Genomic DNA, 10631 nt, shown 5'->3' with positions numbered 1-10631 from the left:
AATCTGTTTTGTTTTGGTTTAGTTGAATACAAAATCATATCCAAATACTGAAACTGATGTGTTTTCAGACAAATGTTATCTGGCATCTTCTTCCCTCTGCAAGTAACAGCAACCTTAAAAAGACATGTTGACTTCTATGAGGCTCTGTCCTTTTCTCTGTAAAATGCAAGGTAGAATGTTTAGCAAGGAAAACTAAAAACATATAACGTAAACTGAGGTTCAGCTTTGACCTTATATTGTCCCCACTAAATTAACCTTTGTATCACCTAATGAACAACACTTTGAACTCGCATAGCTCCCTTCTCCTGGATATAACACAGAACTGGAAGTAATTATCCACCAGCAAGAAAGGCAACTATTTAACATGGTTTTTAGCCTAATTTATATATAATTTCCCTGGCATATTAAGTGTTGCTGTGGTATTTTTGTCACCATTTAGATCTGATCAGTAACTAGGGTCATCTGGAGAGGGGCAATTCCATCAGCCGTACTGTGCAGCGTCCTGGCAAGAGGACTTGGCTCTGAGTTTGATTATAGCTCTTATTCACTTAATTTGCTGTCTTAAGACACTAAATATATCTTTTCCCTTCCCTTCCCTTCCCTTCCCTTCCCTTCCCTTCCCTTCCCTTCCCTTCCCTTCCCTTCCCTTCCCTTCCCTTCCCTTCCCTTCCCTTCCCTTCCCTTCCCTTCCCTTCCCTTCCCTTCCCTTCCCTTCCCTTCCCTTCCCTTCCCTTCCCTTCCCTTCCCTTCCCTTCCCTTCCCTTCCCTTCCCTTCCCTTCCCAGCACTTCCCAGCACTTCCCAGCACTTCCTTCCTTCCTTCCTTCCTTCCTTCCTTCCTTCCTTCCTTCCTTCCTTCCTTCCTTCCTTCCTGCTTTTCAGAGTGTATTCCTTCCTTTCCCTTATAAAAACACATGGATGTGTCATATTTGTTATTGCAAGGCATCCAACAACAAACTGTTTCAGCCTGCCATGTGTTTAATCCAAAAGTTTCATATTCATATCTGTTAACTGTGTAACCACAATTGCTCTCAAAATATGCTTTTACCGTCTTTGTTGTGACGTATGTCTTTTCTGGGTAGATCATTCTACACTGATGGAGTTATGGTCAGTCTGTGGAAAGAAAAAGCAAAGATTTGGTCAGATACAGAGCCAAAACCTTGCATTCTGGATTCACACAATAGAAATGTGTTAGGGGAAGATGATCCTTCCAATGGGAGAAAAAGTCAGTGGTTTATAGGTTGACTTAGTTTGTCAGTCACCAGCTGTGGCTATGGGGTTATCAGTATGTCTGTTTCTCCTGAAGATGAGGAGATAGCAGCTCATTTCCAAGCAATGTTTTATTGGCTTTAGTCAAGTAACACGGAGCACTGATAAGTTATCAACCATTTCTAATCAGACACTAGTTCGGCCTTCCAACATCCCAGCAAGACCCATTTGGACAGTGGTCATATGCCTCTAGCTGGAAGCAGCTGTTGGCGCAGGCAGAAGTTTTGTTTAAAAATAGGTCAGTGAGCAGTTAAAAAGTCTGTCCTCCACAATAAACAAACAAACAAATAAATAAATAAATTACTCTTTTCACATCAGAGAAAGCAAAATACATTCCCAATGGGGACATGCTTTGTTTGTGTACACGGCAATACAGCAGCCTTTCTAATTATCACCTAGTCAAAGAGGATGTTTTCTGTTTTGTGTGTATGGCTGCATGTTACTCATTCCTGGCTGCCTTCTCACCCCTGTAATTTCAGCGTGCATCTGTAACACTGGAATGCGTGCCCAAAGAAGAAAGCCCATAAAAAAACAGATTTGTAAGGAAAAAGAAAGCAAATACCCTCCTCCTTGAAATCTAGAGCAACATCCCCCTCACGCAGCCACAAGACACTTCAAAAAGATGGGTGTAGTAAAAAAAAAATTAAAAGCATGCTTTGGTTTTGTTTTTAGGAAGCACTAGCTCAAGTAGCAGCAGGTATCCCTCTTTTTCTGTTTTCATTTTCCCCACATCAGAATTTCAGCCTATTCCCAAACACATGCCAAGAGCACACACACTAAGCAGACACTTCTACTTTCACCACAGATGCATCCCATCTCCTCTGTACAGTACTGTGATCAGAGACTAAAGGTGTCTTTTGCAGTGACCCTGTCATTAGTAATAGAGTACTCTAATTTATTTCCTTCTTTCAGTTTAATCAAAACACTGCCAGAATTGTGAATATATTTCATCATTAGTGGACCAACATATCTGTTGGTATATAAATAGGTGTTCTGTGCAGAAACTTGTAGCATAACTTCTTCAAAACTTCATTGCTTCTTCATTTCACTGCAGATGTATGAGGGGTCTCTTTTCTTTGCTTAGCTCTGAATTCACATTTTTCCAGGCACCTTCAGGACACAAAAACTGTGTTGTACACATTGTGTTTTGAAATAAAGATGTCATGTTTAAAAGCACAGAGTCATTGAAATCTGAGATCATCTATTTCTGGTTTTCATTAATGTAAGCTGCACATACTTGCTCACCATGACACATTACAAAGTCCCAGTCCCCCCATCGCTCAGAAATCATCTCAGCCTGAAAGTCAGTGGTTAAAACATGCTGCAGCTCCTCGCTGATGTGTTTACCTGATTTTCTCCAGCATGAGAACTACAGTGTACAAGGTATGTGGGGCAGGTATCTGCTAAGCATCCCGGAGTACACACCTACTCCCCCTTACTCACTTGAATTTGGGGAAGGTGATGGTGGACACAATGTACATATGCGTGCTGTGTGATAGTGCATATGTAACCATCAAAGCTTCTGAACGCTCTGGTTGGTGAGGGAACTGCTGTGACTTGTGCATTCAGATGGAGGATTTGTGACATCTGGAAATGCAGGTTCAGATTTACAAAGAGGAACTGAATTCAGAGGTTCCCAGCCAATTTTCTCTTATTCCCAACAAAACAAACAAACAAACAAAACAAACAGGCAAACAAACAAAAAACTCTTATGCTCCCCCATGCTTCAGGGGAGTGGACCAAGATCTACATACACTACCTTAGCTTCTAAATCATCCTCATATCAGCGGCTGGCTTTTCTTCCTGTCTGTTGAGGAGATAGTGCCAGAACCCTGGGTCCGGCCCATCCCCAGCTGGTCTGGAGCTGTTCATTCCTGAGCGCTTGCTTGTCTTTTCCCCAGGCTTGTTTGCAACGTGTCAGTGATGGTGATAAAAGGCGGCTGAACCAAAGGCGATGTAAACAGACAAGCGCTGTCTTCACGCTGTCCCTCTAAAGCGCCTCCTAGAAAGAATGGAAAAAAAAGATGCAAATAGCTTATGAAGGACAAGAGGGACACAACTACCTTTCTGGTAGCCTCTCCAGGGACTAGTGACAAGGCTGTTAATTCCTTCCACAACCACAAATCATCTGAAAGTCTCTTGTTTACGAAACGGGATGCTGGGTTAATACATGCAGGGCCTAGCCCAGCTCTTTGGCTGTGGCCTGTGGGCCAGAGCAGCCCAGGCGCCATGGCCTGGAGAGGCTCGGCTGCCCCTTCTGGCCCCAGGACACTCAGGCTCCTATCAAAGAAGCTCCTTGAATTCGCCAGCCTTACTTTCAGCTTAGTCTTGAGAAAGAGCAGGCCCTGCAGTGGGGAAAAAAAAAAAATAAAGAAGGAGGAAAGAAAGAAAAGAAAGCTTTCAATTCAAAGCACATAGTTGTGAAAAAGCCATGTTCTGAACCAGGGTGAAGGAAAGCAGCTCAAGGCATATATTCTACCCTGGCCTGCACTTAATTAAGTGTTTTGAATTGAAAACAAACATTTTTAAAATGGCTACTGAGACGCACTTCTCGAATGAATCCAAGATGGTGGCAGATGTTACGGCTTCTGTGATAAATGATTTCAAAGGCGCCAGGGCCCATCGCCATTTTAAAGTGACAGCACTGGCTTCCCTATAGCTGCTTTCCAGCACTCTGGCGGTTTCTTTGACTGTTTTGAGGGTGCTTTTCCACCCCATATTTCACAATTTTGCCACATCATTCACGCGGGATGAAACCGAGCAGTTTCTGCGACATTCGTGCATAAAGACGGCCACTGTGATCCTAAAGAATGTGGCACCCACAAGCAGACACATGGCTTTGATATTCGTATTTTATTCAGAGCCCTCTCATTTAGAAAGCCATGTGTCACTAGACTAAACCAACTGCTGTTCCGTGGTGATCACAACCTCCTGCCTCTGCCCACTCCTCTCTTCTCTACAGTAGATAACTGCTTGAGAAGTTGTTAGAGAAGTTGTTCGCGAAAACTCCTCCTGACTTCTTGAAAAAAATTGCTTTTTCTGGCTGCCAGCTAGCCAAAAGAGTAAACTCAAAGAGACAACTGCACCAGCACAAGCCTTAAGAAACACTGAGCTCTATAAAAGGCCTAGCAGCTTATGAATCATAACCAAGAGAAAATCATCAGCTTGGGCTTAGAATAATGGCATCCTTGGTAGTTGTGCAGTGGGAAGAATCAATACATTCAGATACAACAAAAGAGTTTTGAAAAATAAATGTAGTCTAAGCACTGACTTACGGCTGACATCCAGTAGATGTGGAAAATTACTGGTATCCCAGTATGGCAGAGCAGGGAGGGGAAATAATTGTGAACCAGAATATAATGTACTGGACACACACACACACGAGTCATCTAGCTCATATTTCCTCTTAGAAGAAAGAAAAGTCTCCTCTCATAGAATTCTATTATAATTTTATAGTTTGTCCCTTTCTTTCTTTTCTGCAGCTTGCCACTACTTTTTGAGAAGTTTGTGCCACCCAGTCTCCCTAGCCACAGCAGTCTTTTAGGCTGCAGCATGCTGTAGGAATTTGAACACGGGGTCTGAATGCTGGTGGGCTTGGGTGATGACTTTGAAAAGTTTTCTGACCTCTGGGTAGTAAATCCTCATCTGACCCAGAGGTCTTCCTGCACCCTCATTGGTAGATTAAGTACCTTGACTGGGTACTGGAGGGTGTCTGCAGACCTCTGTGAGGATGGAGACAGCTCCTTCCCCAGTGCTCTCTGCCAGCTCAGGCAGTGCCATCTGCTGTCTTTCCTTTGAGTGGGTGTAAATATCCTGGGACATTACAAGGGCAGCTGGTGGCCTCAGAAATCCTTGGCTTCTCCATTAATATCCACGCAGTGGTGAGTACCTTAGTTCTTATGGATCAGATACACAAGGATTTATGATTAAGTCCTAATTTCAGTGGTGTTTATGGATGTAAATGCTTTGAGTTAACAACTATTCACAGGTTCAGCTGAGATTCCTATGAAGTTTTAAGCAGATCCTTCTGCTTAACAGGGGCAGTCCCACATTCTGGCTGGATGGTGCCCATCCTTCCTGTCTTTGTTGTTTATCTGATTCTCCCATGCTGTTGTCAGTGCCTCAGTGTCCAGCCTGGATGTTGGAGGCCCCACCACAGCATGGCGTGCCTACAGCTGCATGTGTTTCAATGCTGAAATTTTTCTTGTGAACCTAGCCCCAGTAATATATGAGGTGTCTGTTTTCTTTGGTAGAATAACACTTCATTTTGCTCCAGTTCAATCAATAACAAGCTGTTTTGTACTATAGAATTTCTACAGGTGCTCCAACTGTGATGAGATTAAATGAGATTAAATTTAATGCACAAGTTATGGTGCACTTGGCTAGGAGAGATCCTCCATATTATCTTTTGAAGGAAGTTATCAGATTTTGAGCTTCCTGTTGCACAGTTCAGGAGACAGATCCACATCCTAATTTCTTCTCCTTTGTTCTGTTTTTGATTCTAATGTATGATCTGAACAAATCAATTCAGATAAGCAATTACAGGATTGAGGAACGTCTTTCTTAAAGTGAACCTATGCAACGTTTCACTGGAGAACGTGAAAAAGGAAGGGTAAGTATATTAAATAATGAGCAAACTGGTAGTTCAGATGGTATGAAGTATCTAGATAATGAAGCCTATAAATGATAATGCTAGATCTGAATCTGTATACCAGAGGAAATATACTCCAGGGAGCCACAGGTTCTTGTAAACACAGCAACTTTTCTTAAGAGAATACTAACAAGATTCAAACCCAAAAATGATTCAAACCCCATTTTGATCTTCTACAAAAGGACATTTCTGTAATTTGTGGTATAACATATACATACAGTGTATGCTTATGTCATCTCTGCCAAAGAAACACTGTGATTGCTTCTTTAAATTTAGGTAGAAAAAAACTGGCTGTCAGTGCCAGAAAAATACCTATACTATCCAGCCATCAGGGCACTAAAAGAAGATAAATTAACATGAAATTGTATTTAATTGCTTGTCTAAAATTGTACTGTAAAGAGTAAATTTTGGAATGATAGAAGGAAGGTAAAATGACAATTAAATTATTGATTATTAAACTACTAAACATGCTTCCTTTTACACTAACAACACTCAGCTTGTCTACGACTGGGAAGAGTCATGAAATATGCCGTGCCTCATCTAGCTAGTTCTGCTTGACCTCCCACTTGACTCTGTTACACCTCGCCTGTGATGGAGACCATGACCTGCTCTCAGGTTTTCCACTTGTGAGTGTTGAAGTGTTAGTCCCATAATCCAGTTTGTAAGTGGACTATAAGATGGGTGCATGAGGCACAGGCAAATTCCTGCTGGAACAGATAAATTTCCAGAGGTTGCAGGCATGCAGATCAAATGGTGCAGGCTGGGGTCAAGGCTCCAGATAAGCAGAAGGCAAGTTCTGGGAGTGTCCCACTTTCTCCTTCCAGGGAGAGCATTGTAGCTTGTGATCCTCACTACTTCATCTTGTATCAACACAGAGATTTCTTCAAATGTCAGCTCAGTCTTGGAGATTCTCAACACCAGCTCCTGTGACAACAGTACTATAATTCCTGGCACAGACACTTTCTGTATCAAACCCTTCATTCGTTGGATGTGAAACCTAAGTGAAATCTATGCAATAACTGGCAGTACTTCATAGGAAATCTCAATATTTTAGAGAGATTGGTCCCAGAATAGTTATCAAAACAAAAAGAAACTTCTTAACTTCTCCAGTTTTGTATGTTATTCAGTAAAATTAATTCACTGTTTAAAAAAAAATAAAAAAAAATCTGCCACATAAAACAAAACAAAACAAAAATCAATCAAACAACAACAACAAAACATTCAAAATGTAAAAAAATTATATACATGTATGGAGCTCTTGTACACCATGCTGTCCTCTGCCTTTCTGCTAGAAACAGCTTTTCAGTGGATGAAACATACAGCTGTGTATATATAATGTCTCTTATCTTACACTGGGTGTTTGAGAAACGTTTTTGATTTATTAACTAGAAAGCACACCAAAATGTCACTTCTCCCTGCCACCAGACTTTGCAGCATTCTAGCACCTCATGCCTTCTGCAATGGGTTGTGTGGGTATGTGCATCTACTTGCCATATGTGCATACACATGCAGACATGCACACAATGGTCTTCTTGTCTTCCAGAATATCTTGGTGTTATTATTTGATTGTGTTGTATTGTTAATGTCCATATTCTTTTCTGTTGGTTTCTTGACCTGGCCTAGGCAGTGGGATGGAAGTCTCAGGACAGCAATTTCATTCATATTTGTATTGCTTCTTTACTTCAGTGGCTTTTAGCTCCCTGAATTGAATTCCACAGTTAGTAGAGTTGTCTGGTGCTAGATCCAAGAAAAAGATGAACACACCTACAATTCAGGTTCCTGCCAAACAGCATGTGATCCGAAGGCCAGAGTTATGCTCCTCCACCCCTTCAGCAATGCATGCTGAGTGCTCTGACCAGAAAACCATCTATGGTCAGCTAATGGGAAACACAAAACATGGAAGTGCGTGTGTCTGAAATCCTATTCCAATTCCAGCTGTCAGCATCAAGACTAATTCTGGGAAGTTTTGGTCTTCCTCCAGAGAGAAGCAGTCTGTCCTGTGGCACTCCTCCTCTGAGCAAAATGAGAGGGGTACATTGCACCTGATGTCACCTTGCATCCTCTTACCTAGATGATCCTCTTAGTCTTACCACTCAATGGTAAGACAAAGAGACCTGGAGATTGTACTCTTGTCCCCCCGTGGGAAGGGATTCAAAGCACTTGTATTTGGGCATCCCACCCTGACAGCATGCTCTTGGTGCCCTAGGGGAATACTTTGCACCATCCTGATGCTGGTGCATAGGGGATACTTTGCTGTGTAAGCAAACCATGCAGGCCAGGGCAGAGGCTTCTTGCCTTACAGAGGCTTTGGGTGAAAAAAGTAAAGCCCAAATCATAACAGCAGAAGTCAGTACCCAGCCTTGTTCCCTCCTGGCTGAATGCTGACTGCCTTTTAAGTCTAACATATTTTCTAACTGTCAGAAACAACTCAGCTTTTTAAGTTGGAACTGATCTCCAAGATACGGCTAAAATCCTGTGGCCAGTGCTGTGGAGAAAGTCAGCATAACCCAGATGGGCCTGCCAGCCCTCCATATCTACAAAGAATTGCTTTTCAACACTTTGCCAATTTACCACCCTGTTTGTGATAGCTTACCTCCAGCACATGTCTACAGCCTGGGCCAGTCCTTGCACAGGAGAGCATTCAACATTGAACACCGGGCAGAGCCTGTCTTCCTCCTCATTCCCATCTGCACAGCTGAGATGAGAAAGGAAAGCAGCTTCCGCAAATGTCTCAGCATAAGAAGATGATGGGAGAGGAAATAACAGAGACAGAGGAAATGGGAAAGGACAGTTTTACTTGCACAAACAGGCAGATAGGCTAGCATAACTGGGAGAACAAATAAACTCTCAGGGAAAATAACAAATGAATAGAGGGAAAACACCCAGGAAAGCAAGAGCCTAATCTAAGATTTTTAGGCAGGGATCTTCCCTCTGGGGTATTTCAAGGAAAGGTTAATCAAGAAAACATGGAGGTTTGTTTTTTCTTTTTTCTTTTTGTTTTGTTTTGTTTTGTTTTAAAGTCATTGGCTACATCTATATCAGTAAACTAAACAATGCCCAAGTGCATTCTCCGTCCCTGAAGCTGGAGATGCAGTCTGGCCATGTCTGTGACTATTGAACTTTCCTAACCTCCAAACTGCAGTGGCCATGGGTATGCTGCGTGCTGGGAACAGGCCATGTCCGAGCCAGGGACTCCTTGGGATAATTACTAATTTGCCTGGTTAAACCACAGCAGGGACCTTAAGATTAAACAAAACAAATCAAATCAAATCAAAACAAAACAAAAACAACACAAAAACAAACAAACAAAATGTACATTAGTGAGTGTACATTCCCAGATCCCAGCACTTCTTATTATCCTTGGTACTGCCATGGATGCCAGAGTTTTCAGCACTCCCATTAAAAGCAGTCATCCAAGGGCCTTGATGGTGGGATGTGAGGACAGAAGATGAATTGTGAAAAGGGTAATGCAAAGATGATGGGGACGTCAGAAATGGAAAACCTCTATATGATCCTGTATCCTGTCTCTAAGAGTGATCAATGGCTAGATCTTTTGGGGGAAGACGGACATGCATATTATAGAATAGGTGCCCCATGGCTGAACATAGTCCCTGTTGTGCATGAGAATCTGCCACTTTCTGCTGTAACTCTGAATGAGTTAATTAACAAATCAGTTTTTGAAAGAGTAGTTCAGATCATCTCTTCTCTTAATAAGATCCTAAAATATAGGCATGGTTTATATTTATCATTTTACTGTATCATTTATATTTTACTGTATCTTTAGCATTATTTTGTCTGTTTGCTCACACTGTCTGGCTCACCTGAAGAATCCTATGATTCTCTTTGATATGATATAATGCAATTGACTGTTTTTGCCATCAATCTGCTTTTTTTTTTTTTTTTTTCCACATGTATGAGAAAATAAGACAGCAAGCAAAGACTCATCAAGAAGTTAAGCTAGCGGGAAATCTGGAAAAACCTCCTGATCATCACGTTTTTCTTGAATTCTGATATAACATCATTTTTGTCCTGAATGAGGGATGTGACCTTAGATTATATCCAGTTGTGTTGGTTCTGCTGTTGCAAGCACAATGGAAAAGTAAACCACAAACTTTACCTTCCAGCATTGAATTTAAGATGGTTTTTTGAAGATGATGACTCTTCCAAACTAATTAGGCTTCACACAGAAAGCAGGGTGGGAAATGCTTCACCTGTAGGAATGCCGATATTACCACTTGACAATGCCAGACCAAAGACTTCTGTCTTTGTTACAGATATAAATCAAAAAGCATTTTAAAACTTTAATTCTACTGATTAGCACCATTGGTGCCTATGGCAATTCTGGATTTTCACAAGTGCAAGTTGGAGTCATGTCCGCTGTGCTTTACAGGTTGAATCAACCCAAACTAATAGGTTGAGCAAAGGTTATGAGATAGGCAGAAAAGGAACATGCTTCCTTTTCACCCAGGTCTTTTCATTCAATACCTGTTTTCCAAGTAATCTCCCTTTACAATGAGTGCACATCTTTCTACACTGCTATGGGAAAGACTACACTGTGGTTCTTTAAAGTTAGGGATAATTTGGTTAAGCCAACCTTGACGTAAATGACCCAGACTTGCAGTGGAATTGCAGGACAGTAAAGAAATAGAGGTTTTCTTCTGTGCAGAGCTGGAATGCAGTCTCCAGAACACCTGCAGCACAGGAATGTGCAG

At 41.7% G+C, this 10631-nt stretch overlaps 1 long non-coding RNA gene across 1 annotated transcript; it reads right to left on the bottom strand.

Moving 5' to 3' along the window:
- Nucleotides 1–971: 971 nt before the first annotated feature.
- LOC311434651 lies at nucleotides 972–8624 on the bottom strand. Its single transcript, XR_014691623.1, has 3 exons — nucleotides 8513–8624; nucleotides 3028–3270; nucleotides 972–1112 (listed from the first exon to the last, which is right to left on the bottom strand). It is a non-coding gene; the product is annotated as an uncharacterized lncRNA (long non-coding RNA).
- Between the last annotated feature and the right edge of the window lie 2007 nt (nucleotides 8625–10631).

This window comes from Aythya ferina, assembly GCF_964211825.1.
Source record: "Aythya ferina genome assembly, chromosome: 3".
NCBI classification, from domain to species: Eukaryota; Metazoa; Chordata; class Aves; order Anseriformes; family Anatidae; genus Aythya; species Aythya ferina.
Note: the sequence above shows the minus strand (reverse complement) of the source record. Positions and strands in the feature narration are given on the sequence as shown.